The sequence below is a fragment of the Nomascus leucogenys genome, chromosome 17 (genome assembly GCF_006542625.1).
Source record: "Nomascus leucogenys isolate Asia chromosome 17, Asia_NLE_v1, whole genome shotgun sequence".
Taxonomy (NCBI): Eukaryota; Metazoa; Chordata; class Mammalia; order Primates; family Hylobatidae; genus Nomascus; species Nomascus leucogenys.
The window spans coordinates 7351301-7373426 of record NC_044397.1 but is presented as its reverse complement, the minus strand read 5'-3'; the positions used below and the strand labels follow the sequence as shown (position 1 = coordinate 7373426).

Here is a 22126-nt window from a genome sequence, read left to right as displayed (position 1 = left end):
CACCTGAAATCATTTCTAATTCTGCCACTTCATGCTTTCTTGGGCTTTCTGAGGAGATTCCTTGGCACTTCTGTGGGGAAAACAGACCTCAGGAGAGGTGAGGGTGGGTGAGGGTTAGGGAGTCATTGTGAATGTGGATGTGGAGCTGGGGTGCCACCTGCATTTTGACCACCTCTAGCAGCGAACCATTGTGTTGTGAAGATGTTTATGTGACCTGGCTCAGCCAGGCTTGTGAGATCTTCCTGGGGCAGAAGGCTGATAGGCAGTTCATTGGGATAGAGTATAGAACATCTCATTGTTCAGAAGAGATCACCAATCTACTGGAATTTTCTTAACTATAGAAGCTTAATTGTTTTACCTCTGTGGAAGTTTTAAAATTTGGCTGCAAACTTTTCAGTACTCCTATTGAGAGGCAGGAGGGCCTCTTATCCCTCCCCTTGAATTTATTCCCCTTGAAGCTTTAGTCACTTCCTGTGCCTAACAGAACTCGGAAGAAATGATGTTGTGTGACATCTGAGGCTAGGTCAGAAAAAGTCATGCATCTTCTGCCTGGCTCTTTTGGGATACTCACTCTGGGAGAAGCCAGCTGCCATGTAAGGCATCCAACTACCCTGAGGCTGCTATGTGAAAGAGGTCATGTATAGGTGCTCTGGTTAACAACACTAGCTGAGCTCATAACCAACAACTGGCACCAACTGCCAGACACATAAGGAAGCTCTCTTGGATATCTAGCCCTAGCTGACGTCTGACAGCAACTGCATGGGAGACTCTGAGTGAGAACTGCCCAGTCAAGTCCCTCCTCAATTTCTGACCCAGCAAATTATAATAAAACAAAATTGTTGTTTACACCATTAAGTTCTGGGGGGTAATTTGTTATGCAGCAATAGTAACCACAACAATCTCCTTGAACATAGTAAGCATAGTTTCTTTAAATCTTTGCTGATTACTCTAAAACATGTGGCCTCTATGGGTCTGTTTCTATTGTCTATTATTTCTGATGTTTTTAATAGTATGTTATCTGACTTCTTATGTGTATGGTTATTTTTGATTATGTGTTGGACACTGTATTTATACCATCATTTGTAAAAATAAAATGAAGCCTAGAATGAGGTTATCTTCCTTCAGAGAGGATTCACATTTGTGTCAGCCAGGTGCCTAGGACAGTAATAATACAGGATCTCCTACTTCAGTTTTAAGGATTGAGTGAGTGGTTCACCCATAACTCCTAGGGTGTAGCCCTTTTGGGGTCCCTGCTTAAAGAGAGGAAGTTCATTAAGTTCCACCTCTTGGCAAGCTGGGAACTTCAATCCATGTCCTTTTAGTCCCACAATGCTGTCAAAAGTGTTGTTCAACTTCTTGGACTCCCAACTGACCCCCCCTAAAAAAGCACACACCCTCAGGAGGGAAATGGCCTTAAATGCCACTCATACCTCTCTAGGTCTTAGTCATGGCCCAGCAATTAGTTCTCTGATGCCTTCAAGTGGACTTTTAGAATATTTTGTTCAGCTGTTCTAGTTGTCCTCAGTGGGAGCATCGTTCTAAATCACTTAGTCTGCCATTATTAACTCTTAATGTTCTTAATTCTTTAAATGTCAAAAACATACAGAAAAACAAAATCATGTTCTTTGAAAGTCCTCTTAAAAATATATCACATACTTTCAAACCTTCTTAAACAGAAATTGCCCGTAATTCAATTTTCCATTGAATACTCAGGGCCCTATTATGAATATCCCCTTCTGGAAGTGAAACAGTGATTCCCCTAAGAACTGGGGTATGTCATCTGCTTTGCTTCTACCCCAAATAACTTGAGATTGCTTTAATTTTTAAGTTCTCAGATCTACTTTTTATCATTGTGTCTTTGCCACCTGTTTGCTGTCAGCCTTGTTGCTGTCAATACGAATAACCTTAACAGCCCTTTATTCTTTTAGTACATATGCAGATTATATAACCAAGCCTGCTAGAATACTGTGTAAGGTTGAAGTAGATAGGCTCTGATTTAGGTAGGGGAAAAATTGATGAGTGAAGCTGTAACATTTAATTGTCAGACACTTGTCAGACAATTGTCAGGTGTACCCTTAGTCTGCTCAATAGCCTTTTGATCTCAGCTCTGAGTCCAGATGGTAGAGGTTGTCAAGTATATGGGCTCTCGATAAGTAAAGTGTTGCTGTACTTGTTCTGATTTATGTACCCCCACTGACAGTGGGGAGCCTGAGGCCACAAGCATTGCCCTAAAGTAGCCCAAGGGCTTTGGCCAGACCTAGGCTGCCCTCTCTTTGTTTCCTAGGCCCCACCCTGTCTCCTGGCCAAGCAGACTCAAGAAATCCTGGCAGAGAATGATATTCCCTGCTGCCCTGTGGAGATGACCACTTCATGGAGAGGAGAGAGAGGAAGGAGGAGAAAAACGAAAAGAAAGGTCCTCTTTCAGGCTTAAGATGATGTGGAGTGGCTGCCCCATGGCCTGCCAAAAGCTGACTCACCAGGCTGGGACGAGGCACTACAGGTGCACTCAGGCCATCAGACAATAGGCGCCTGTTGTAAACAGCCCCACACCCCAGACAGACCACCAGGGTGAGGCAGAGGCAGCCCCAGAGGGAGCATGAGGGCTGGAAGAGTGGGCAGCAGAGTGTCTGGTCTGGAAGCTGTCACTCTCCGGCCTTTCCAGGGCCTAGCTCTGAGCACTCACAACCATGAAGACCTTGTGATTTCATGACTAAGGAGTAGGAGCACTGGACCACTGGTCTGGAGACCTGGAGCAGCCTCTAATGTGGGCCTCTTTCCTCATCTCTCAGCTAGAAAGTACCAGTTCTAACTGCTGCTAGTACACTCTGTGATGCTGGGGAAGGCGCACACCTTTTCCGAACCTCACTTTACTCCTCACTGGGTGAATCCTGCACCTGTAGTATCTCTTTAAATCTTTACTGTACTTTGAAGTAAGTGCTATTATTAGTCCCATTTTACAGATGAGGAAACTGAGGCACAGATGATCCAACACGCATAACCGAGAGCTAGATTTCAAAGCTAGGGCTGTGTGAGCCTAGAGCCCATGCAGCTACTCAAGTAGACTAAGACCCAGAAGCCTGCATATTGTCACACACAAGGCCTGGTCTGGGAGTCTGACAGAGGCAAAAAAGGTGGGCTGGTCAAGAAGCTTCCTGGAGGAGGGGTTGTTGAACAGCTCCTGGCATGGGCATGGCAGTGTGGAAGGTGAGGGCTGGTGGGGTTGGGGTGAGTCAGGATTCCTAGCTGACTCCTGCATGCAGCAGATTGGGGGTAGGGGTGGATGGACTGGGTATGGGGCAGGCCGATCACTGCTCTGCCCATTGCTAGGGGCATGTACTTGGGCAAGTTCCAGAGATATTATAGGCTTTGGTGTTCTCACCTGTAAAATAGGAATAATAATACTGACCTCACAAGACTGGAAATATAATAACATTTAATTCGCAAAGTGATTTGACCTTCTCTTCTCTGGGCTGAGGCTTCACTTTTCTCATCTTTCCTGAGGCCTCTGTGGCCTAGTGATGATGTCTCTGACGTCCTCTGTGGCCCAAACCACCCCTCCTCATCAGAGAAAAGTGAAGTGGGCCCAGCTCTTTCTCACCTGTGTCCCCCCCTTGCCTCCTCTTCCCTGTGGGACCTAATGCAGCCTGTGCTCTCTGACTCCTCTGCCAGTGGGACCCCTGCCCAGGACCCTCCGGAAGCTCTTTCTCTGCCTTCACCCCACTGGTGGGAGATGAGGTGTAAATGGTGTATGGAGACCTGTGTTTGAGGCCTGGCTCCATCTCACTTGCTGGTTGGGTCAGCCACCAGCCCTCACTGAAGTTTCCTGTCTGTAAAACATGGCTGTTTGGGGGTCCACTCTCACAGGGGGCTCTAGAGTGAGCTGAAATGGTTTGAGTGCATGGCTATATTCCTGGGGAAGGAGGATGGGTGAGACTAAGCAGGTGAGGATAGAGGGAGAGCCTCGCTGCCTCTCTCCTCTTGCTGCCATCTACCTCCCTCCCTCCTCCGGTCCAGAGCTCCCAGGGTTCTTTGTCTGCAGAAAGAAAACATCTGCCCTCCTATGTCAGAGGACAGGGCCTTGATAAGGAATGAGGTGAGCAAATCCAGCCTGCATGTTAATCCTTCCTGGCTGTGAGCTGGCAAGGCTTGGGGCCAGCCAGGCGAGGGAGATGGGCAGGGTGAGGGCCCAGGCCCAGGACCAGTCATGTCTAGACCTCCAGCTATCAAGGCGGCAGATGATTAGCCAATTAGCCCGGAGAAAACCAAGTCTGGCTCCTAGGGGCTCTGCGCTGCATCTCCCATGAGAGCAGGGCCTTCTGGGACTCCTGATTTAGTTGAATAAGGGCAGCTGTGGGGCCATAACAAGAGGAGGGGAACTTCCTGTCTGCCATTTACAAGGGAGGAGACAGCAGAGCTGGGGCCCTGCACTCAGTACCCCAGCCTGGCCTCCTGGATGTGAGTCCTATCATGACAGAGAGGCTTGGCACAGACACTGCTTGGTAATGGCCAGCTGCTGTCATTATCATTGCTGTTATTGTTTCTACCATGCATTGAGCATCTATGTTGTGACATTATCTCTATGAAGTCCTATTATTAACCTCATTTTAAGAATGGGAAAAAATTGAGCAGAGATTAAAACCCAGGTCTCCCAAATCGAATCTCCTTAAAACATTGTACCTTGCTATGCCTGTGCCTCTCTGAGTCACCTGCAACCCTTGTTTAAAATACAGATTTCCTAACTCACCCCAGGCCAGCTCAGTCGGGCTTTCTAGCAGGGAGGGTGAGGGGCAATCCCAGGCATCTGTGTTCTTTATAACCCCAGCTACCACCACCACAGCTGACTATGATGCAGGAGATCTAGGGATGTGACTCAGAAACGGGTAGAAGCTGTGAAGAGAGCACCAACCCCTTTGCCTCCTTCACTCCAGTGCACCCTCTAAGCTGCATGGGTCAGGGAGTCTGACTCCTTTGTGGGGAGGAGTGGGGTGCAGTTCCTCTCAACCACTTGGCTTTTTCATCCACTGAGGGAAACTCAGTGGCTCTGGCCTCCCTCCAGAGGCACAGCAATGGCAAGGTCAAGTGGGCAGCATTCCCAGCTGAGGGGCTCACCTTCATCATCTTGGGGTCAGCCTGGCAGCTCTGGCCTCATGAATCCCTTCCTGCATCCATGACAGGAAAGGCCCAGAGAGGCCCTTGGCTGGTGCCAGGCCATCCAGATCCCAGGAGAAGGGCCCTCAGGCCAACGGGTTCCCACGCTTGGGCCACCCGTGCCCACAGGCAACTCAGTTGGGTCTGTTTCTCATCAGCCTCTCTGGGCCCTGAGGAAACCAAGGCTTGGGGCCAGCCAGAAGCTTTGTGGTTTTGGAAGGAAAAGGAGGCCAACTCCTCAAGTTCCCGGGCCTCCACATTCACAAACTTACACAGACATATGCACAAACACACACACACACACACACACACGGAGGGGTGAATGGGCAGGCACATGTTCATGCATATAAGCACCTACATGCACACACTCTAGGGTCAGGGCTGCAGGCCTGAGAGGGAGCCCTGGGCTCAGGGGTGGCCTGTTAGATCTTGGCAACCAGACAGACAGGATGATCTTGGTCTGAGAAGGTCTCACCCTAGCTGGTCCCGCGTTTTCCCAGCTCTGTCTCTTCCTCTTCAGGCTGTTTGGCCCTGGGACAGGGGAGACCATCAGCTTTGGCATCGGCTCCGGAAGTTTCTCCCTTTCCTACCTGCCACAGAAGGGCTTCGAGGCCAATAGGGGAGGCTTGTGAGGTGTGAGGAGCCTCCACAGTGAAGCTCCCTCCATCCTCTGTCCCCGTAAGACCCTGAATCGTGGTCCCAACACAATGAAGACCAGAACTGGTGCCCGAGGAGCACTCATCTCACCCATGCTGGTTCTTGCTGAGTAGAGTCAGAAAGGCACAGGTCAGACCTGTCAGCCTCAGACATAAACGTCAGACCTGAGCTGTCTCCCGAGAGGTGCCTCCCTCCCTGGTTAACTTCAGGGTTGGCGCTCACATCTGTGGTTATTATTCAGACTTGGATAGGGGCTAGATGCTGTGGTCCTGGTACTCTGGGCCAGGAGATGAGGGCATCAGGGACCTAAGGCCTGGGACACAGGCCTCATCATCTGGCCCTGCCTCTGCTGTGACCTGAGCTGACCTGGGAACATGTCATTCCACCCCAGCTTCCCCTTCCCCACTTGGATTTTGGGACATATGGGCTACAACCAGCTTTGGGAGCTCTTGGAAGGCTGGGGCCATGCTATGCCTGACATTGTACACCCAGGGCCAGCACAATGCCAGGCATACCGTAGGTGCTCAACATGCACTGAGTGTGCAAATGCACCATATTTGTCCCTAACTACTTTCTTTCTATATATTCGGCTTCTTCCTGCCTTCCTATGTCTCAGATCTTAGACATCTCCCAGCACTTCTGAGCTGTGCTTAGGACCCCTAGGGAGGGGCCTAACTTGAGCTTCCAAGGCCCATCAGGGTCAAATCCCCAAACAATCCCTGAGATGAGGGCTGTTTCTTACTAGCCTCTCTGGGCCTTGAGGAAACTGAGGCTTGAGACTGACCAGCAGGATATTTGCTTGACTGAAGAAAAATTTCCTTAGAGGGGGCAGGGCAGGCCTTGGGGGTTGGCAGCTCCCTCCTGGTTCATGGTTATTACAAGCAAACCCCTGCTCAGGCCTCCCCTAGCGTTGGCCGCCTGCCAACCCTCAGCGCCCACTTCCCCTCCTGGTCTGGGAGCTGCCAGCTCCAGGAGTCGGGTGCTGGACCCATTCAGTGCCTAATGCTGAGAGGTTTCGGGCCCTGCCTGCCAGAGGCTGCCCGTCTGGCCTGGGAGATGCCCAGTCTCCATAGAGAGAGGGGCCACAGGCTTCAGGCCACGCTCAAGAGGGCTGGGATAGGCAGGGTGGGAATCCAAGTCACTTCTCTCCAAGATAGCCAGCTCTGCCCGGGCAGGGAGCTGGTGTGCAGCAAGAATGTCCGGGGCCCTCTGGTGAGGCAAGGGGCAGGGGGTGGGCCTGGGGGCGTAGAGAAACACCCCAGTCACTAGGCTGTGAGGTGAGCCGCACTGGGTTTAAGAGTTCAGCCCCTGGCCCAGACCATCTGGGTTTGTATTCAGGTCTGACTCTCAGAAGTTATGAATGGCTCTGTGCCCAGGTGCCCCCCTCTGTGAGGCGGGAGGGTAACAGCCCTACCTGCTAGAGCTGTTTGGAGAATGAAATAAGTTACTCCAAGTGAAACACTTAGAATGGTGCCTGGTACATCGTAACCCCTGCAGTCAGTGTTAGATATTATTGTTAGACCAGGGTAAGTTGAAACTCGCCCGAAAGGGGCTTAATTGACTGTTGACATCTGGTTTCCTCCACTGGACACTGAGGTCCCTAGGGCCTTTATCTCTTAGGCCTGGCACATCTCAGTGATACGAAAATATGTGTTGAAAGGATGGATGCATGAACAAGTGAGTCTGGGGAGCAGGGCATCAAGAGAAGCTGGGGGAAGAGGTGACCCCAGGGGAGGCCCCCACACAGGAGAGGAAGTGGTGGGAGCTGAGGCGAAGGCAGGGAGGCCTCTGGCTGGGCCCACGTCCACCAGGGCTTCGGGCAGGCTCCTGAGGAGAGGGGTCGTGGGGAAAGGAAGGCTGGAAGGAGGCTGAGCTGGCTAGAGCCTATCACACAAGCTGGACAGCCATGTCCCCTGCTCTGAGTCATGAGGGTCTGGGGCTGGGTGAGAGCTGCCGCCCAGGAGAGGATGGACGGGAAAGGGCCTGGAGAGGCCCCTGGGGCCATCAGTGTGAACCCTTCCTCCTCCTGCGCCCAGGCCCGTTATGGAGCCTGGCATTCTGTTGTCGCTGAGAGAAAAACCAGCCTCGCTCCACAGACACGGCAACCAGTGGAGAAACAAGTGTTGGAGATAAGAGGATTTAAAACAAATAAACTCCCCTGCAGGAGATGTAAAAGAAAAACAGATTGTGAGCTTTCTCTCTCACCGTTCTTTCTCTGGCTTTCCCTTTCTCTTCTTTCTTTTGCTTCTTCCAACCCTCACTCACTGTCTTCCTTCCTTCCATGCTTCTTTATCTCCCTTTTTTCCTCCTTTTTTCCTTTCTTTTTTCATCCTATCTTCATGAACAACCAAACCTCCAGATTTTAAAAAAGCTACAGCAGCAAAACAAAACACGACAAAACAACAACAAAACAAAACCACACACACGCAAACAAACAAAAAAACCACCTACCATCAAGGTATCATCCTAGGCTGACCACTGAGGGTCTATAGAATGTTTTATTGACCCAAAGATCCTCAAGGGTCAACCTGTCAATTCTCTTCTTTAAAGTGCCCCATGCTCAAGGAGCCCCAGCCTGAGAGGAGACACAGCCCCGTCCTCAGGGAGCCCCAGTCTGCAGGGAGACACAGCCCCATCCTCAGGGACCCCCAGCCTGAGGAGTGACACAGCCGTATCCTCGGGGAGCCCCAATCTGAGGGGAGACACAGCCCCATCCTCAGGGAGCCCCAATCAGGGGAGATGCAGCCCCGTCCTCAGGGAGCCCCAGTCTGAGGGGAGGACACAGCACTGACTAAGGGAGCTGCAGTCTCAGGGCGTAGGTAAATAAATGTACCACAGATATTAGCCTATTTCTTCACTTTGAGAGCAGAGGTGTAGGAGTGTGTGCGTGTGTGTGGGGGCGGGGGGGCAGGGGTGCAGAATCTGTATTACAGAGGGGTGAGTGAGAACATGTGGGAAAAGCTGGCATCTCAGAGCCTTCTGAGTTCCCAGGAGCATTCTACCCCTTCTCTGTGCTCAGCCCAACTCTGACCAATAGGAGGGTCACTGGAATCCAGTGTCCCCTTAAGGCAAGGGAGAGTCAGAGCTGAGAAGCAGGCGGCTGGGAGAGGCCCGCTGAGTGGCTCTCTGGAGTCTGTCAGGTGAGTGACCACAGGAGATAAGCTGTCTATGATAAGGGGCATTCAGGCCACCTCATTTTAGCTTGTCCGTGACAAGCTGAGCCTCGCACAGCCCAGAGCATGTGTGCGGTGAGGAGGTGGGGGAGTGGGCACAATTCAGGAGCTGTCTCCAGAGGTCAGCACTAATGGGACGAGAAGTCTTAAGATGCAGCCCCCAGCTCCTGTTTGTCCCTATCCAGGTGGAGACATTTCCATTCCCAGAAATACGAGCTTCTCCCAGGTAACCTCGTGAAGACAGAGATGGTAGGGACTGAATAGGGAGGTGTCTCAATTTCCAGCAGCTTCTTGGCTCCTCTGCTGTCACATAATCAGTGAGTGATGACTGGCAGCAGGCACTTCTCTGGGTGCTCATTGACGTTCCCATGACCTACAGGCAAGGGAGAGGGTTCCAGGGAAGGAGAAGTGGGAGCCTCAGGGTGGCAGAGTGGCTGTGGCCTTTCCACAAAAGAAGGATCTCCTCCAGGAACCAGATGATGAGCTTAGCTTGTCTGCAGGCATTTGCAAACACCAACACTGGGAACATCCTCATGGTATAGAAAGGGAAACTGAGGCACAAGACAGGGAAGGGACTTGCCTAGGGTCACACAACATTGAGAGTTCCCAATTCTCTTCTCTACTCCAGGCTGTACGAGATCTGCAAAGGTCAAACTTCCACTCTGCCTCCATACTTGTATGTGTGCGTGGGTGCTTGTGGGGCATGCTTGGCAGGCCCAGTAGCTGAGGCCAGGCCCTGGAAGGAGTCCCAAGCCCAGCCCTGTCCAGGCACCCAACCCTCTGGTCAGGCGAGGTGACCCACATGGAATGGCCCCCAGACTTCCAGGCGACACTCACTCATCACCCCGTTAGCTGCTTTCCTACTGAGAGTCCACAGGCAGTTCTCCTTCTGGCCTGGCACTCCCCTAGGCCCCGCAAGAGCATCCAAGACACGGCTCAGTTTTCTCCAGTCTTCAGGGACTGTCGAGCTCACAGCAATTTTAGCCACAGCATAATCTGGTTGGGCAGGCAGATTAGCTCTCACGAAAGCCACGTTCAGCCTTCACCAGGCAATGCCACAGAGAAACACTGGGATTTTCTGCAGCTGGGCACGGTCCCTGCCCTGTCTTCCCTTCCAGAAGCGGGAGCAGAAGGCATGGGGACAGCCAGCTGTGGGGAGAGAAAGCAAAGATATAAGTCACAATGCCTGAGATGAATTTGGGTAGGAACATGCTTTATGCAAATAGGCACACACATCTACCCCAGGGTGGGGAGGTCATGTGCAAATCAAGGCTCCAGAAAGTCCTGACAATGAGGCTCCCTGTTCTAATGAGTGGGACACTAGGATCCCTCAAGTTTGTCTGTGGACTGAACTTGGGTCTTCCTACTATATCTGAGACACAGCCCTCCCATTCCAGCTCCTCCCTTGCCCTTGTGGACCTCCTTCTGCCTGCCTCGTGTGGTCTGGCCCTGGAAAGCCTCCCAAAGGGTCTGGCTTTCCTCTACTTGCCCCAGGCTGCACCCCAAATGCCCTCCAGCTCCTAACCACTGCCCCCTTCAAATGGGAAGGATCTGTGGCTGCCTGTCCCCCACAACTGCAGTCTCTACCTCAAGCTTGGCCTGTCTCCACAAAAGGGGCCAAAAGAGTGATCTGCCCATCAGAAACACTGCCTCCCCCATGGGCCCTCATGCTGTTTCCAGCAATGCCCAGCACACAGAAGATGCTCAGTAACAGATGAATGGTGGAATCAGCGAATGAATAAATGAAAATTCAAAGGCACGATCATTTCCCGCTGGGGACTCTCAATGCTCCCCTTCTGCTTCTTGCTCACCATTTTTCACAGCTGTCTGTGCATTGGAGCTGGAGTATTTGTACTCTTTCTTCATGTCCTCAACCAGCCTGAGTGCACCACAGGCAGGAGTGTGCCCTGTTCATCTCCCTGGTCCTGACATCTTTCGTGGAGGGCTCTCAAATGTTGGTTGCCTCAATGAACACAGAAGCATGTGGTTTACAGATGTCTGTTTACTTCTCTGTTCCCCTCAGTGGACCAAGAGTACCTAGAGATGAGGACAGGCTCACTCCTCTCTAGAGCTCAGGATACAGTAGGCACTCAATACATGGGGGATGGATGGATGGATGGATGGATGGATGGATGAATGAATGGGTGAATGGAAACCACAAGGGCCCTGACCTGATGTTAGGTCTGTCTTTCCCATTAGACTCTGAGGGGCTTGGCTACCTGGGCAAATGAAGGATGGAGTGAAGGGTGAACAAGTGAAAGAGTGAGTGAATAAATAAATGGCTGAGTCCTGTCTGGGATCAAAGGAGACCGCTGGCTGCCTTACAGCATGACTGTCCCCAGCCCATGTTGCCCAACACACATACACTCAGATCTGAGCTCCTCTCCAGATTTCCGCCCTGGGGCCTGGTCCAGGCTCTAGGCCTTTGCTCCTACCATACCCCTCCTCACTCTCACACCCTCCCACATCCCTGACTCCTGTTGGTTCTTCCAGTGGCCTTGACCCCACCTGCCCAGCTGTCTGACTCAGAGCCCCAGGGTGGGTTTTTTCCTGCTTTCCTTTGAGAATAGGGGTCACGTATAACTCAAGAGCCAGCCACACCTTCTGGGCTTGAGTTCCTTCTGCCACCTGCCTGAGGGCAGGAGACTGAATTTTCTCCAGTCTCAGTTTCCAAAGCTGTAAAATGGGGATAATATCGATGATTAAGAGAATTAGATGGGGTTCCAAATTGACCCTGGGATGGAGTGGCTGCTTGGTCAGTACTTGGTGTATAGGGCTTTCCTTCCTTCCTTGTCCCTGCCACTGCCCCTGCAGGCCTCATGGGGCTTCTGTCTGTGGGGCCCAGGAGAGCCGCCTTGCTTTCTAGAACAGGACTAGAAGAGACTTGCTCCTTTTGGAAGTGAGCGTCCTGGAGCTGGGTTGGCAGGAGGGCCCAGCCTGTGAGCCAGAAGGACCATTAAGCCAGAAAAGAGGAGATCCTGAGAGAGGATCAGAACTGGAACATATGCATGAAGTGTTCTAAAGGAACAACTAACTGAAATGAGAGAGCTCGAGGTTAGACAAGAGACAGGACTTCCCCATTCTGGACGCTGAGGAAGAAGCACAGTGGCTGAGGCAAAGCCAGGGAACTCCTGCCTGAAGTTGAAGGGAGCTTTGAAAAAAAAAAAATTATAATTTGAATTTATCTCCAGCTTCCAAGTTTTCAGTGTTTGCCTGATCCTCATCTTATTTCATCCTTATAACAAACCCTTAATGTGTGGCGACAGTGTAGCTTATCAAACAGGTAGATAAGGATTGTGACTCCCCTCCGACATGGGGAGGAAAAAGGTTCGAGGCCTAAGGTTGCCCAGCAGAGGCACAAGGACCTGGGCTGGACCTCTCTCATGAAGCTCTCAGGTTATCAGCTTTCCCTCAGCCTTTCCGAGGCTTAGCAAGTCTGCATTTTTTTTGACCCTGAGGTTTGATGCTAGTTTCTTTGCTTGGCTAAGAAAAACACGAGAAATGAAGAGTAGGGGAGGTTTTCCCACACTGTGGAGTGCCGTGACACCCAGGTGTGTGCCTTTACCTCTGGTACTTGACTAGGACCAGCTCAGAGGTAAACAGAGAGGATTCTCTCCCAGGCAGGGAAAGGAAGACTCAGGACAGCCAGAGGGAGCTGGGCCTCAGATGGAGTCTGGGCTTCCATCAAAGGCAGACGCCTCTTTGACCCCATCTGGGCAGCAGTCCTTTCGTCCGTGTGGCCAGACCCCCCTCTCCATTCTCACCCCAGCCCCGGCCCATCTCTGCCTTGCCCCAAGCCTGCAAACAATGCGTTGTTGACAATCGTGGGGGCTAAACACTCGATAACACGGTCCCCACCACACCAGACATCCTAACAGCGGGCAGGGCTGTGCGCTGTGACGGGAAGATGCTTTGAATACATCATTCTGTCAACTGAGTTTATTATTCTTCTGCTCAAGATAAACTGCAGCCGCCAACGAGGGGCTGTATAAATTCCAGGCTCAGAAGTCGAGCAGGCCCCACTCCTTGTTAAACACTCACTCACACACACGCACATTCACATAAATCCTGCTGAGAAAATACCACCCCGCCGCGGCCCCACAGGTCTCTTCGGGGCTCAGTAGCCTCTATCTCATGGGGTGGTCCTGGGAGCAGCTGCAGACATCAGGGGACCCAAGGCTTGGGCCTGCCCTTGGGCCACTTCCCTGGCTAAGGCTGAGCTGACTCCCTCTGGGGGCCAGAGAAAGTCTCTCCACAGGAGCCAGCTGTCCTTGGGGTCAAACCCAGCCTCTTGACTCCTGGACTTCTGTCTGTCCAAGGCTACAGCCCTGCCGTGGGTGGCCAGGGCACCCATATGCCTGTGCTGGGGAGGAGACAGGCTTCAGACCCAAGGGTGGCCATGGAACAGAAAGTGAACCCCAGTGAAGGCTTCAGAAACAATCAGCATCCATCCTGGGGGAAAGGGGACTCCATGAACCACCACTGCCCACCCCCACACAGAGGAAATGCTGAGGAATCCATGTCGCTTCCACATGCTGGCAGGAAGGGGCATCTCCGTGCCCAGAACACACATCCAGCCCCTACTTCCCAGGGCCCAAGCTATTCCCAGCTGGAGGGGAGGGGTCCTGTGGGCTTCATTTCCACCTTGCCCTGTCTCACTTGGGGACTTAGAATTAAAACGAAAACAAAACTGAAAAACACCATGCTGGGTGCAGGGACCGTAATAGGAAGCAGCAGAGTGCAGTGGAAGGGGCATGAGCTTTGGCCCTAGACCTGGGTTTCACTCTCCAACTCTCAGTTTCCTCCTCCATAAAATGGGGCGTACAATTTCTACCGTGGGGTACTGTCATGGGCCTGGAGTCAAAGCAAGGCTCTTTTACCGTTCTCAATGCCCCTTTCCTATTCACAGCCAGGCCAAGAAGTTTGGCATTATTATCCCCATTTTATGGAGGAGGAAACTAAAACACCAAGCAGAGTCCAAGGCATCTCAGGTTGTAAGCTCGTTTCAGTTCTAACTCCAAAGCATGATTATCACAATAATTTAGCACCTGCTGTATGCAGGGGAACGCACTGGATGTTAAGGGAACATATAGGAGTTTGACTTGGCCCCGAGGATACCCCCCACCTCCCACCCTAGAGTATGGGCTCTGTCAGGGCAGGGGGCTGTCTTCTCCAGGGCATGTCTCCCCTTGCCTAAGAGGACCTCAGCACTAGCAGGCGAAGCCCTGGATTTGGGGTTCAAGGACTGGTCTCACCACAGCTTTAGCCACATGACTCCAGGCAGGTTGCTTGATCTCTCTGAACCCCATTTTTCTCCTGCCCTTAGGGTGGACTCTCTGGGAGGATGGCTGTGGAAGGACTGCCAATTCCAAGGGCCTGCTCGGGCAGAGGGATTCTTACTATTCCAAATCAAGGAAAGGGTAAAACCAAGATGTCAAAGGCCCTGCTGGTGTGGAAGCAAATTTCTGCCTCCACCAGCTGGATGGCTGCTATCCCTGTACGGGTTCCTAACACTGGAACAGGGATCATCTCAAGTGCTTGGGGCTCACCATGTCCTCCTCCCCAGCCAGGACAGCAAGTGGAAGACACAGGGGAGCTGAAAGAGGTTCACTGTGTGCCCAGCCCTAACTCCCTGCCTCATTGGCACCAGGCACCCAGGACTCCTCAGAGCTCAGAGCCAGGGTTTGGGCAGCCTCCTCGTAGTGCTCCTTAAATAGGATTTACAGGACTTGCACCAGGAGTTTTAGGCCATTCCAGAGGACACTGCTTTGGGGGAAAAAAAGGACCCAATATGGGTATCTAGAACTTGAAGCATGTCGTCAGAGAGCGGAGCTCCAGGGAATTGGAAAATTATGCTTCAGAGCTTCCCAAGGGAATGATGGCCTGAATCCCACTCCTCCCCCAAAATAAAGCTCCTTTGACCTGTTTCGTATTTTGGGCTCCACTTTGTACCTAACTGAATGAAAGATTCTACTGCTAAAAAGCAAGTGAGAAGTTCACTGATGGAGTTCAACTCTCTTATTTCACAAACGAAGAGACTGGGCTTCAGAGAGGACTGGCGAATGCAGTGGCTCAGAGATCAGAGCAGAGCTAGAGTTAGGCTCCTGGCCAAGTGCTTGCTCCTCCAACCTCGCCTGCTCACAGCCATTCCCCAGTGGGTCACCAAAGCTGGTGTCATAAAGATTCTGTCAAAATCACCTAGGCAGCTTGTCAGAATTCGAAACCTGGTCATCTGGATTCTTTGTAAGTTCCCCGGGTGATCCTAATCCATACCTGGGACTGGGAGCCAGTGCTCTGGGCCAAGAAGGATGCTCCCAAATCACTAACATAGAACCACATGCCTGGAGTGTGACCTTGGGTGGATTACTTTTCTCTGTATCTCAATTTCCTCATTAGCTAGAGAATAACAAGAGTGCCTGGTACTCGGCATTGCTGTAATGTCAAATGAATTGGCCTATGACTGACGCAGGCCTCATCTTCTGTCTGCACTGTGCCACTCTGCTCCTTCCTCACAGTGCTCCAGCCACAGCAGCTCTCTGGCTGTCCTTGAACTCAGCAAGCATGTCCCTGTCCCAAGGCCTTTGCAATCACTTTTCCCTCTGCCTGTCATTTTTGTTCTCCAAATAGTCCCATGCCCCTCCCATAACTCCTTCGGGGGTCTGCCCAAATGTCACTGAATCAGAGGCTTTCTGCTATCCACCCTTTCTCTTCACTTACTTTTTACCACCTCATCTATTTTCTTTTCTTCTCTTTTTTTTTTTTTTTTTTGTTGTTGTTGTTGAGACAGGGCCTCCCTCTGTCACCCAGGCTGAAGTGCAGTGGCACGAACATGGCTCACTCCTCCCTCAACCTCCTGAGCTTAAGCGATCCTTCCGCCTCAGCCTCCTGAGTAGCTGAAACGACAGGTGTGTGCCACCACGCCCAGCTAATTTCTTGATTTTTTGTAGGGATGGGGTCTCCCGATGTTGCCCAGGCTGGCATGGAACTCCTAGGCTCAAGCCATCTTTGCACCTCGGCCTGCCTATTTTCTGTGTACTCACTTCTTGGTTTATTGTCTGTGTCTCCCACTAAAATGGGAGCTCCCTGAGTGCAGGGGCTTTGCCTTGCTTACTGCCATATCCCCAGCACCTAGAAAAGTGCCTGGCACTCAATAAATATTATTGATTGAATGAATGAAAAGAAAGTACTTAAGTTGTGCCAGGTACAAAGTAGGCATCTACTATATGCAGTTATTATTGTCATTCACATTTTCACCTACATTGGGATGTGGTAAAGGCCAAATATGGGGCACAGCTCCACCCCTAAGGGTAGTGGAAGAAGGAAAAGTGCATCTCACAAGCTAAAGGAGGCCCAAATCAGCTGTGTGACCTCAGGTAGCTGTGTCCATATCCCTGAGTCCCGGTTTCCTGTTCCATCAAATGCGACAGCCATCCATGTTCTGTTTCGCCATTGCTGAGAAGGGTATTCAGGCAGCCATGTCTCTGCTGTTATTTTGGCTCTTAGCTCAGAAGCAGATGGGACTCAAGGATGGATACCTGAGTGAGGTCACAACTTAGGGATCTAATGTCACCCTGACACGAGAGCAGAATGGTCACCTCCTTAGTGATGCAGACACAAGGACAGCCCCCTCACCAACAGGGGACATGCTGAGAGCTCCTGACAGGTGAAAACATGCCTCACATGGCTCCCTCCCTGCCACCTCCTCACACTCAGCTTCTGTTGACTGTACTGAGGCAGCTGGGAGATCGCTGTCGGCAAGGTGCAGGCCCTGCTGGGCTAAAACACGCAAGGCTGCCCCCCCCAGTGCCACCGTCAGCCCAGCTCTGGCGGTCTGCCCACCCTGGAGGTCAACTTCCACTGGGAGCTGGCTTCTGGGATATTCTCCCAACCCACCCAAGGGCCCGGGACTTCCATGGAGCCTATAAGTGTCTTCTGGGTGGTATACAAAGCTGACAGGTCTGGTCCTTCCCTTCCCAGCCTGCTCATCCCTGCCCCCTCCCCTCACTACATGTATTCAGATGACACAAATGAATAAGTGAATGAATGAATGAGCAACTTTTCCAGACTTCACCCCAAGCCCCAGGCCTCAGGCTACATCTGCCTCTTGCTTGTTGTAGGAAAAGGTAGCAGTTCAACACAAAAGATGTTTGTGAGGGTTTGACTATGGGATGCTCAGTTCCTCACCAGGGAGCTCATGGACTCCAGGGGACATGGCACACAAGGACTTGCTGGGATAGAGCTTGCTCATGTTGGAAGGCACAGAAAAGCCACCTGGAGAAGGGGTTCTGGGAGGAGGAGATACTAATACTAAAGCGAGGTTCCTAGGCTGAATCTTTTAGTTTTTTCTTTTTGTTTTGTTTTTTGTTGTTGTTTTTTGTTTTTTGTTTTTTTGAGACGGAGTTTTGCCCTTGTTGCCCAGGCTGGAGTGCAATGGCGTGATCTCGGCTCACTGCAACCTCCACCTCCCGAGTTCAAGCGATTCTCCTGCCTCAGCCTCCCAAGTAGCTGGGATTGCAGGTGCCCACCACCACACCCGGCTAGTTTTTGTATTTTTAGTAGAGACGGGGTTTCACCATGTTGATCAGGCTGGTCTCAAACTCCTGATCTCAAGTGAGCCACCAGCCTTGGCCTCCCAAAGTGCTGGGATTACAGGTGTGAGCCACGGTGCCCGACCCCTAAGACTGAATCTAAGTTGGCCAGGTGAACAAGGGGAAGGGCAATCCGGGCAATGGGAATAGCTCGCTCAAAGGTGTGGAGGTATGAAATAGCCTGGGGTTTGCTGGGAAGGACCAATAATTCAGGGTAGCTTGGGCTGCACGTAGAAGGAAGTGGCTGGAGAAAAAAGCACGGCCCAGGCTTGGGGAGCCTGTGGAACCTACTACGCCCTGGGACTTTGGGACAGGGGTGCCTTTGATGGGGTTCAAGCCGGGGAAGAGTGTGATCAGCCACAATTTTTAGCAAGGTCCTCTGGCTGCAAAGGAGCAAAGAGATCTGAGGGACCAAGACTGGAGGTCTCTACGGTAGTCCAAGGGGGTGATGCTGGGGTCTGAGCGAAGGCAGTGCTAGTCGGGATTCCCTCCCGATCGCCTCTGCCTCTCCTTGCTTGTTGAGAATACCTACTTCTCTCCATCAGTTTGGTCCAGTCCCTCAGTCAACAGAATGTAGGTGTGAGGAGGTGGTGATGGGGATGAAACTGAGGCCCAGAGAGAAGATATGGGGGCCCCAGAGCAGCTGAGGGCCACAGTTCAAAAGGCAGCCGCAATATCTCTCCACTGGAGCCAGGTCTTATCCAAAGAAAGTTTCCTACAAGGCAATTGCCTCAATTGCATGCTTTTCCTTTCAAGAGAGAACTGAGTTCATTGAACTTAAGGGCAAATCTATATCCTTGTCCTTTCTTTACAGAGATAATAAAGTTAATGGGATTACTTCCTGTGTACAAGAATAGGGCTGCTAAGAAAACATTGTCGAGTAAATGCTGTTTGCAAAGGCTAAACTGAAAGGCCAAATCTTCCACCGGGAGGAAGTAAAGGGTGTGTCTACACGGGCTCACGGGGAGCAGTGCCACCAGTGACTTGATTTGCCTGAGACTGACTTCCCCTCTGCTTCACTGGGCTCTGATTCATGCAGATGGCCAGAGGGCAGGGTTGCCAGGCCCATTTCCATGGTCTCCAAGGTACCAGGTGAGCTGGCTAGTTGGTTAGTTTTTGGAAAAACGGAGTTCACCTTAGACTGACAGAAGACCCCAGCTGAACTTTAAAGATTGTCTGGGTAACTTTTCCCCTTGTAAATGGAGAAACTGAGGATGCGGAGGGGGAGCTGGTCTCAGGTCACATGACCAGTTGTAGCAAGGCCTGGTGGGGAAGTAGAGACACAGAGATGGAAAATAACTTGCCTGGGTCATATAGCCAGCAGTTGGGTTGTAGGGGGGAAGCTGAGGCCCAGAGAGGAGAAACGGCTTGCCAGGCTCCTACAGCCTCCCAGTGGCAAAGTTTGGGATGGAACCAGGTCTTCAACTCCCAGGAGACAGCTTGCTCTGTCATCAGCCTGAGCTCCCATCCTCCCCTACTACAGAGACGGCTCAGGGAATCACTCAGGTGCATTCCTGTTTGCCAAGTCTCAATCATCCCTGACTGTGTCGCCACACCTCAAGCCCAGCAACCCTTTTAGATCTTATCAGTCCAGCCCCCATGAGGGCTCCTCACGTGGACCATCCTCAAACAGCATCCGTGTGCACAGGTGCACCAGGTGGGTGGAGCTGAGGGACATTCCAGCAGAGGGTAGACAATGGCTGGGTTAAGAGGGCTATCTTCTTTTCACACCTCGTGATTTCCTTGAGTTTGTAAATCATTATCCCAGGCTACACAAAGCAGGTATTGAGTAGGCCTCGTTGCTGTCCCTAGACACAGTAGACAGAGGCTACTCGGCTCCGAGTGGCGGGGGGCAGCTCCCGGGCCCTCTGTCCCCCTTCCCGGCACTGGGATTGGGTTACCCCATCTAATCCCTGCTCCTCCATCCACCCTCTTTGTGGCCATTGTAATTTATAATCGAGGGGCATGATGCAACCTGCTAATTACATTGCTTGATTTTGAACACATCCCGGCTTCTCTGACTCAGGCGGCGGAGGGAGGAGGGAGCAGCAGGCGCCGCTTTGTGGCTTATCAGGCTTGGGTTATTCCGCTCACACCCGCTCACGCCTCCCCCCATCCCTCAGCCTTTGTTAACCAGGGCTTGCATCACCTCCTGCTTTCCATTTCCCCGGAATTTTTTTAACGGCTTTTTTTTTATGAGCCGCTCTGTCTTGTTAGCTAATGAATGATTGTGGAGCAGTGATGGGGATCGCTTTGTGCCTCTATTAAATGTTACATGATTGCAATTATGAGTTAACAAGGGACAGCTAATAAAAAAAATAATCTATTTTGAGGCCTGGGGCAGACATGAGACTCGCTGCCTGGTTCCCAGGCTGAATAAATCAGAGCCCCAAGGACCACAGGCTGGACAAGGAATCGACCAAGGAAAGGATGGACGTTTGCAGGCCCCCGGGGAAGTGCGGCAGGCTGGGGGGCAACAGCTCCATCCCCAGGCCTCTTTTGAAGCCTTCCCACCTATGTGGAGTGTTTTAGGCTCCCAGAGGCAGGGTCTGGACTATCACAGTTGCTTCTTATCAGCCCTTCCTGTGTCCACCATCGCCCTGCAACTCCTTCTCCACATCACAGTGGAGTGACCTTTTAAAGATAGAGCTGGTCAGGCCGGGCACGGTGGCTCACGCCTGTAATCCCAGCACTTTGGGAGACCGAGGCAGGTGGATCACCTGAGGTCGGGAGTCGAGACCAGCCTGACCAACATGGAGAAACCCCATGTCTACTAAAAATACAAAATGAGCCAGGTGTGGTGGCGCATGCCTTTAATCCCAGCTACTCGGGAAGCTGAGGCAGAAGAATCACTTGAACCCGGGAGGTGGAGGTTGTGGTGAGCCGAGATCGTGCCACTGCACTCCAGCCTGGGCAACAGAGTGAGACTCCATCTCAAAAAAAAAAAAAAAAAAAAAAGATAGAGCTGGTCATGCCACTACCCTGCTCAAACTCCCTCAGTGGCAGCCCAAGATCTCCCTTCATCACTGGCTCCTCATTTCAACTTCATGCTTTCAATTAGCCTATTCCCACATCCTGACTGTCCTCACCAAAACTTGTTCAGAATGGGGTTAGGCCCTGGAAAACAAGTGACCCCGAGAATCAGGCAGATGAGGGCCTGAGCAGTGGAATGGTGATGAGCTGAGTGTGGAGGGCCTGCAGCTGCTGTCCCTTTCCTCAGACTTACTCAGCACTGCCCAGGACCATCACACCCAGAAATGGAGTGACGCTGACCTCTTCGTCACTGGTCCAAGGAGGCAAAAGACAGGCACCTGGCTTGGGATCTTCCCTCAAGGGTTGCTGTCATGTGTCCCAAGGCTTTGCAGGTGCTGGGTATACAGGAGGTGCTTAATAGATACACAGGCCAGACGCAGTGGCTCACGCCTGTAATCCCTGCACTTCGGGAGGCTGAGGCAGGCAGATCTCTTGAGCCCAGGAGTTCTAGACCAGCCTGGGCAGCATGGCAAAACCTCATCTCCACAAAAAATTAGCTAGGCATGGTGGTGTGAGCCTGTAGTCCCAGCTACTCGAGAGGCTGAGGTGGGAGGATCACTTGGGCCCAGGAGGCAGAGGTTGCAGTAAGCCGAGATGGTGCCACTGCACTCCAGCCTGGGTGACAGAGCAAGACCCTGGATCAATAAACAAATAAACAAATACATAAATACACAATAATAAGAAGAGGCATGCATGATGTCCAAACAGTGGGTGCCACAACCCATTAAGAAGACCCCAACTCGTGCCCTGAAGACTGAGCCTGGGCCTGTTAACACAGCACACGGTGTTAACCACAATCCCGGAACATGGCAGAGTTTGTGTATGGGGTGTCTGGTGGGCAGAGTCCTGGTGGACTCCTGGGTCCTGGTGTAGGCAAGTCACATCCCTTCCCTGGGTCTCGGTTTCCCCACTTGGGCTTGCACTCAATTCTAGTTGAGCTTCTTACGCTTCTGCTTACAGCCACCCCCACTGACCCCCTGTCCCCCCAAGACTGTGAGCTCCTTCAGTAAAAGCTATCTTTTCTGGCTCGACTTCTAGTAGGCACTCAGTAAATGGTGAATTAACAAGCAGCTAAAACTAAATGCTCTCCAGGCACCCACTCTGTGCCAGGCTTGTTACCAGGTGCTTCCTATATGCTACCAGGAATCCTCCCACCGACACTGCTGGGAGGACTTCTGAATCCCCACGTTACAGCTGAGGCAACTGAGGTTCAGAGAGCTTAGCACTGATGTCCCTTAGGATGGGGCTGGGATGAGCAGTCTATATGTGGGCTGTAAGCCAGAAGCTGAGTATCAGCTGAAGTCCTCCTTCCCGGGCTTCTCATGCTCTGACAACCGCAGGCAGGTGACCATGGGGTGGGAGCCGGCAAGGGCGACCACAGGCTGGGCGACAGAAGGAACACAGTCTGAAGACACCACCAAAGTGCATCTTCAAACACTGCGGCTGCACCGTGGGCGCTGGGAAACCACAGCCGCCCACATCTCAGCAGTCTGGGCCAGCCCAGGCCAGGAGGCCGAGCTGGCAGAA

General features: G+C 51.9%; 1 long non-coding RNA gene across 1 annotated transcript in view; it reads right to left on the bottom strand.

Moving 5' to 3' along the window:
* Positions 1-8269: 8269 nt before the first annotated feature.
* The window catches only part of LOC105737702, a 47614-nt gene continuing 33757 nt past the window's right edge, over positions 8270-22126 (bottom strand). Inside the window, exon 2 of the long non-coding RNA XR_001113379.2 lies at positions 8270-10127. This is a non-coding gene — a long non-coding RNA (uncharacterized LOC105737702). The remainder of the gene's footprint in view (positions 10128-22126) is intronic.